The sequence below is a fragment of the Sinohyriopsis cumingii genome, chromosome 19 (assembly GCF_028554795.1).
Source record: "Sinohyriopsis cumingii isolate HCF-2022 chromosome 19, ASM2855479v2, whole genome shotgun sequence".
Lineage (NCBI taxonomy): Eukaryota > Metazoa > Mollusca > Bivalvia > Unionida > Unionidae > Sinohyriopsis > Sinohyriopsis cumingii.
Window position 1 is genome coordinate 66,607,950 of NC_142979.1, and position 8,792 is coordinate 66,616,741.

The window sequence follows — 8,792 nt, forward strand, 5'->3', positions numbered from 1 at the left end:
GAGTCTGGTTTCCCTCACCTTGCTCGAAGTTCATTCCCTTGAAATGTTTTGTAACCTTTGCTATATGTCGCCTAGGTCTCAGTGTTTGCTATATGTAATGGTGTTATATTGTGTGTATGCTATATTTTCTTTATGTTTGAGACAGCAAGTATAGATCAAATATCTTTCCCAGTTGTATTTCTTCCTTTATGATGTTATATTGTATCTTTTAATTTGTTTTATGGTTTTCTAATTTTGACGATGGAATGGTGTACTATTTAGACTTTGTTTAAAAAAAATAATTTCCTATTTTATTATTCGAGTGATAATATGTGTCGTTCCTCATAATAGTCTTTAAAGATGTTGATAGGTAGGTTACGCTCGATCCAAGGTTCACGCTTCTTTATTCTCTATGTGTTTTTCCTGGGTCGCGTTAGGCCTCCTTTATTTAGTTTATCTGATTATGCTTTATTGAAAGATCCAAACGTATTTATGAGACCACATTATTCTATAGTGGTCAACCATGCAGTGCGGGAGAAGTTAGTAGGGTTTTAAACTAAGTGTTATACAGTATGTATTTGTGTCTTTATTTTGTCTGTTTATGTTCTACATTGGGTGTTTTCAAAGACTCATGATGGGCCTATGCACTTCACTGAGCCCTGTGACTTAGCCCCATGATGTCATCGCCATTTACTTCCCCCTTATATTTTCCCTGTATCCCTTCCTATATATGTCTTTAGAATTTTCTTTCAGAGAAAGAAGAAAAAAAATTAAATTACAAAATTCTTTTATTTTTTTCTTTCTTCCTTTCTTCCCTTTTCTCTTTTAAAAAAAAAAAGTTATATGGGTTTCTTTGAAATATTTGAAATAGAATTTGAAATTTTCTTTGAAATATGGCTGTTGTGGGGTGCGAGGAGGGGGTATGGGTATGGCATCAGCTCGCAATTGCGCTACGCGACCCTTCGGTCTGTAATACCTATTCCTCCCTCCCCCTCTCTCCCCCAATTCCAACATCAATTGCGTTATATCAACCTGACGGTAAGTATCTATTCGTCGTAAGACGTACTGAGTTCTTGTTGTGGTTAATATTCTTATTTTTACCACGTATCTTATTTAAAAATCTTTATCACCTGTCCACAGGATATCATCGTAGTTACTATATAGTCTATACATTTTAGAACGATTTTGTTTTCGTAGTCTAAATCTATGAATAAAATGTTATTTTTGTTATACTTATATTTTTTGCAAATTTTCATTATTAACTTTATCCTATTATGTTTAGATTTATCACATTGGACAATCGTATGTAGTTTGGTGAAGTTCGCTGTTTTACATAAAGGGCATTTCGGCATTATCCTCAGCATACGATGTTTGATTGTTTCTTCGCCTGTTAGCCAGGTGTTGTGCAGGTATTTAAAAATTATACTTTGTGTTTTGACAGATCTTATTTTCCCCAATTTTTCCAATTTTTTGTCCAATTTACCCCCTCAGTTGTCCTGCTCTACTCTACATTTTATATTTTTGGTTACCTCCTCCCTAATCCAAGCGTGACTTTTACTTATTAAATTTTGCATAAATCTGTTTTGTCTCTATATTTTAAAATTAGTTCTCATATGTTTGCGTGGCACTTCGATTTTTTTATATTAATTTGTTATTTTTGTATATCTCTGGTCGGTTTCTCAAGGTGAAGCCGAACCAGTAGATGTACGGTGCTTCTCACGCTGTAGCCGGGTCTGAGTGCATTTTTTTTTTTAATCTATTGATTATGTTAGTTAATTATAGTAGTAGAGGGCTCGGCAACCCCAAGCCCCCTCTACTTTTGGCCCTATATAATGTCTCTTTTTTTACATGATGCATTTTATGATTCCATATATAATCTATTATTTCGTTGTCTGTTTTGTTTAAAATTGTATTATCCATATCTATGGATTTAATTATGTAGTTAATATTTGAGTATAAATAAGTCTTTGCCACTTGGGCCCGCTCCATGATAGGTAATGGCGCCATGGCCAGATTTTCACATTTTCTCTTATTTTATTGATAATATGTTCATAATTTTCTACAGCTTCTTTTTTTTATTACCAAAGTAAACCCCTAGAGCCTTTACAGTGTCTCTCAGTAAGTGTGTGTGTGTGTGTGTGTGGGGGCGATAATCCAGGGTGGTTGCCCCTCCAGTTAACTATTTTTAAGATTTCGTGCTTGTTGTGGTTTATTTTGGAACCCGACGCTTATAGCATTTCCCCTCTCTTATAAAGATGTTGCAATCATATGCATGTTAGAGCATTTTTTAATTCTTTTTTAGGTTTGGTATTTGTATGCCTTGTATAATCAGGGGCGGATTAAGGCTCACTGGTGCCCTAAGCACTGACAAATCTTGGCGCGCCCCTCTTTTCCACGTACACCTGAGAAGATAACCCTAGGGTGTACCATGATCAAGAAACAGAACATCATGATCAATTTGCACTAGTTGTATCAGTTTTTTTTACAAATCTTCATTCTTTTTTCTTTCTTTCTTTTCACCCTTTTCTCAACTTTGTGGTGCCCCCTTTGGCCCTGGTGTCCTATGCACGTGCTTAGTCTGCTTAATGGTTAATACGCCCCTGCTTGCACATCTGGGTTGTTTCTTATCGTGTGACGTAGGATTTATATTGCCATTACGTATTCTAGCATTGATAGTGGACATCCTTGTATCACTGATCGTTGTATTTCAAATTCTTTCGTGCATTTCCCGTTTAATTATCCCAGTGTGTAGGATTTTGGTCCATTTTGGAAATTGGGTCCGAAACCAAATTTTTTAAAAACATTCTTTATACAGTTTTGTTCAAATCAGTCGAAAGCTTTCTCCTGGTCGAAGAGTACCATAGCACTCATCATACCAGTTTCATTTATGTAGTTAATTATAGTTTTAATGTTTAAAATATTGTTTTGTATATCCCTCCCCCACAAGTTTGATTTACATTAATTATCTTGTTTATCCTACCCTTTACTGTATTTGTTAAAATCCTACTTAAAATCTTATAGTCCGTGTTTAAAAGTGATATAGGCCTCCAGTTTTTAATCTCGTCTCTATTCCCTTTCCCTTTGTATATAATTGTGATAACTCCCTCCCTCATAGATTTAGTCATTTTATTTTTACTTAAAACTATATTATTATACAAAGCGTTTAAGATCGGCGTCAGTTCACCGTGGAACTTTTGGTAGAATTCCACGATGAGTCCATCTTTCCCTGGTGACTTTTGTGAGTGTTGATATACTTTTTGTGATTTCTTCATCTGAGATGACATCATCACATTGGTCTCTATGTACTGCTGATGTCATCTCACAGTCGACATTTTTTAAGTAGCTGTCGATTGTGCTGAAGTATATGTTCTGTGTGGTGTGTGGTGTATAGTTCTTTATAATATTTGGAAATATTATTTAGGATATCTTCTTTTACAGTATGGGTTACATTGTTTATTTTGATATTGTTTAAAATTGTATCACCCCCTTTTCTAAATTCTTCTCGCTTATATACGTTTTTTGCCTCGTTGTAGATCTCTGTAAATTTTCCCGCCCTTATTATTCTCCCCTGATTTTCGTCTTCTTCAACGATTTTAATTTTGTCTGTCAATCGTTTTTTTTTTCTTTCTCCATCGTCGTTTGTTGTTTTGCTTAGTTCTAATTTGAGTTCGTGTTTGTCTTTTTTTTCTGGGGTTTTTCCGCCCTCTATTTGAGTACTGAATATTTATTTCTTTTATTTTGTTTTTTAAAACATCCCAATCAATTATTATATTAATATTTTCTTCATTTTTGACGGTTTCAATTTCTTTTTTTAATTATTATTTCGACATATTATTTGTCATTTAAAATCTTATTATTTAGTTTCCATAGTCCTGACCCACATTTTTCTATTTTTTTCATTTTTAGGTCAATAGTGAGCATGAAATGGTCTGATAGCTTTTGGTTGGTTATTGCAGTATTAATATATATTAATGGATCATAAAAATTTCCGTAAAATTTATCAATCCTGCTAGACTGGTTTAATTTATAGTTACCCAGTTGAAATCTCCCCCTATGATTAGATTTTCCATCGAATATTGTTGTAGGTAGGTGTATAAGTTTTCTTTAAAATTAGTTTCTTATTTCTATTAGCTGGCATGTACACATTTATAATATGCCAATTAAACATTTTAACACGTAGCAACCGTCCCTTAAAAAATTCCCCCCTCCTCAAACCTTTCCCAGCTTTTTAAAAATATTATTGTTGCAACCAACTCTAATATCATTATTTGCAAAATTGTTGCATATCTTTATTGCGTTAAGTTTGTCTTCTACTAAAATTTCGAACTCTGGCTTAATTCTATAGTGTGTTTCTTGTATCATTATTACACCTAAGTTTGTTTCTTTGGCTACTTTGTCTGCTTTCGCTTTGTCTATCCCATTGCTGTTGATAGTAGCGATCCGGAAATTTGTTTCTTCCATTTTTGCTGTACTCCCAGGTGCCGCATCACTTTTATATAGAATTTAATTGTATATATTTCAGTTAAAGTTATTATATTCCATTTGTTTTTGTACACACACACCAGCACGCTCGACAAAGAGCGCTTGAGTAATATACAGTTTGATACATCCTACATGGTAGTGGGCAGGAATACATATATAGGTCGTTATCCTTCTCGACCGAAGTAGTAACATTGTTCCAATGCTAACACTCGACGTCCTCGATTTGTGCTTCATCGTATTTGCAGTCTATACACTTAAAGTTACAATGGAAAAGTGTACATGAACATATTTATACCATAGACAGAGCCTTGAAGTACTACTTTTTTCGGTCTAAAACTGTCCCAAAAAAAAAAGAAAAAAAACCCAGCATGTAATAGTTCATTTCGATACAGTTGCACAGAGCATTTGACGTTCATTTTGATGTCAATATATATTGATATCGATTAAGTGCGATTTGTTTTCAAAGCTGCTTTATTGCTGGTAGTGCTTCTGTTTTCAAGTTCGATATATAATATACCCATGGAGCAGTAGTAATACAGAAATCAGAACAACAACCATCATCATCATCATCGGGAGTATTATTATCGTATATGTTGGTCACATCGATGATCATTAATAAAAAGCGGTTGAAATATGAACAATATTCCATCTCTTCAAATAGCAAATAACTAAGCAAAGTGTGTGTGTGTGTGTGTGTGTGTAATTTTTAACGTAGCTTTAAAAAAAAATGCAATCATATCGCTACCATGTCTGCATTGTGACAGTTTATAATGATGTCTAGCAATGTGGCATAATGCCACAAACATACAGCATTTTGTCCCACCCAGTCACATTATCCTCACACCAATATCTTAATGATGGGCGCCAAAAGAGGCAGCTGCTAGTACCATTTTTATGTCTTTAGTGTGATTCGGCAGGGGTTTGAATCCGCGACCTCTCGCATCCAAGGCGGACGCTCTGTACAGACACTGCACGACCTGAGCGATCGCTTAGCAAAGAATGTACGATACTGTTTCCTGTTGTTCATAACAACTCGACCTGGAGACCCACCTGACGGAAAATGAAAGCGCATTATAACGTTATAATATACGAATCCGGAATTTTTTTTGATTATTATAATTTTCAAGAAAGTTAGTGCCTTTTAGCATTTGACAAAGTGTGCTTGCAGTTGCATACTAAGGGGAGGGGGAGTTTACAACATACTTCGATGCTGACTACTGATTTGAAGCATAAAATTAAAACTAAACAACAGCATAACATGTTTATATATCTTATTAAATACGTCTTCATTTGTCTTTCCGTGCGCCAAAATGCCTTCCTACACGAACATGTTCCATATAGGTAAATAAGTTGTACCAATCGTAAACAACCACCGATTTCGACATATATGATATCAATTTATAGGTTTCTCATCAGTTTAAATCGATCTGTGCAAAAAAAAAAAAAAAAAAAAAAATAATTAAAAAAAATGTGTGAAAATGAATAATAAAAAAGTTGCTATTTGCGACTCATTGTCGCTTGCGACTTTACCGATCTTCGTATCCTTGATGCTTCCATCCTTCCCGTTTAGGGATGGTAGCACCTTCTTGGATGCTAATACTATAGATTTGAAGCATATAATTAAAGCTGTACAACAGTAAATAATATGTTTATGTATCTTCTTATTAAGTACGTCTTCATAATGTATGTTCGTGCGCCCAATGCCTTCCTCTACGAACGGTTTCGATATACACGAATAAGTCATACCAATAGTAAATAAACACCGATTTTGACAAATTTCATATTAATATATAGGTTTCTCATCTGTCTAACTCGATCTGTGCCAACAGACATGTGTGAACATGCAGAATACAAAAAAGTGTACTTTTTACTGAATATTGGGTTCGACTTTACTGATCTTCATATCCTTGCTACGTTCATATACCGTTCCGGTTCTGCGATGGTAGAACATACGTCCATGCTAATACTATAGATCTGAAGCATAGAATTAAAGCTGTACATAATTATAAAATATGTGTATGTATCTTATTAAGCACGTCTTTATCTGTCTTTCCGTGTGCCTACATCTGACCTATACGAAAGTTTTCCATATGGGCGAATAAGTCATACCAATCGCAAAGAACGATTTTGACACGTTTGATATCAGTTGATAAATTTTTATCAGTCTAAATAGATCTGTGCCAATATAAATGGGTGAAAATGCAAAATAGAAAAGTTGGTATTTTTCACTCAGTATCGCTTGCAACGTTACCGATCATCGTATCCTTGCTACGTCCATCTGCCATTCCCGTTTTGCGATCGTATCACATTTTTTCGATGCTAATTCTATAAACCTGACACATATAATAAAAGCTGTTCAACGGTAAATAATGTGTATGCGTCTTATGAAGTACGTCTTCATTTGTACGTCCTTGCGTTTAGTGCCTTCCTAACCGAATATTTTCCATATAGGCGAATAAGTCATACCAATCGCAAACAACCAACGATGTTGACAAGTTTGATATCAATTGATACGTTTCTCATGATTCTAAGTCGATCTCTGCCAATAGACATGTGTGAAAATGCAAAATAAAAAAGATTGTTCTTTTTACTGAATATCGGGTGCGACATTACCGATCTTCATATCCTTGGTACGTGAAACTACCATTGCCGTTTTGCGATTGTACCACATATTTCGATACTAATACTACAAATTTGAAGAATATAATTAAAGCTGTACAACAGTAAATAATATGTGTGTGTATCTTATTAAGTACGTCTTCATTTGTCTGTCTTTTCTCCTAATGTCTTCTATACGATCGTTTAACAAACAGGTGAATAAGTCATTACAATAGTAATAAACACCGATTTAGCAAAATTTGATATCAATTGTTAGGTTTCTCGTCAGTCTAAATCGATATGTGCCAACAGAAATGTGTGAAAATGAAAATAAAATAGTTTGTATTTTTGACTCGATATCGGTTGCGACTTATACGTGCCTCTACCATTGCAGTTTGCCACGGTACCACATATTTCAATTTTAATATTATAGATCTCAAACATATAAGGAAAGCTATACAACAATATATAATATGTGTATGCATCTTATAAAGTACATCTTTGTGTGTCTGTATGTCCGCTCAATGTCTTCCTCAATGAGCGTTTTCCATATAGGCAAATAAGTTATAACATTAGTAATTTTTTAAAAACGCGATTTAGACGAATTTGATATCAATTGATAGGTTTCTCATCAGTCTAAATTGATCTGTGAAATATATAAATGTGTGAAAATGCAAGTAAAAAAGTTGATATTTTTTACTTGGTGTCGCTTGCGATATTACGGATCATCAACGGATCATCATATTCTATATTCTACCTACGTGCCTCTACCCTTGCCGCTTTGAGATGGTACCATATAATTCGATGATAATCATTTGAATGTTAGTGCTCCTAGATCTTTACAACACGAACGTTTATCTTAGAGTCGAATAAGTCATACCAATCGTAAGCACACACAGATTTTGACAAATCTGGTATTATTTGGTAGGTTTCTCATCAGTCTAAATTGATCTATGCCTACAGAAATGTGTGAAAATGCAACCTAGAAAAGTTTATATATTTTACCCAGTATCCTTTGCGACTTTACCATTACCAATCTTCATATCCTTGTTACGTGCCTCTAGTATTGCTGTTTTGCGATGGTATCACATACCTCGATGCTGATACTAGTGATATGAAGCATATACTTAAGCAATAAAACAGTAAAAATTATGTGTATGTATCTTATTAAGTACATCTTCATTTCTCTGTCCGTGCGCCTATATCCTTGCAACATGATCGTTTTCTATAAGGCTAAATATGTCATGTTAATCGTAAAAAAAGCTACAAAGATTTGGACCTATTTGATATCCAGTCATTGGTTTCTCATTAGTCTAAAACGACCCGTGTCAATATAAATGTGTGAAAATGCTACCTTGAAAGTTGCCTTTTTTGTCTCGGTATTGCTTGCGACTTACCGATCTTCATATCTTTGCTACCCGCTTCTACCCTTGCCGTTTTTTGATGGTTTGTATATAACCAAATAAGTCATGCCAATTGTAAAGAACCACCGATGTTAACACATTTGATATTAGTTTATAGGTTTCTCATCCTCCAAATCTTTCTGTTTTTAAGAAACGTTTTTCTAATTCAACTAACGGGTCATCACGCTAAAATTACGCTACTGACAAATGTCACCTTAATATCCTACATACTAAACTTAGACAAGCAGGTAGTCTCCTGAAATCCGACCTTTACATGGTGAATTTAGTTAACTCTTTCACGTGTGCATGTGCTTATGATAATGAAGAAGT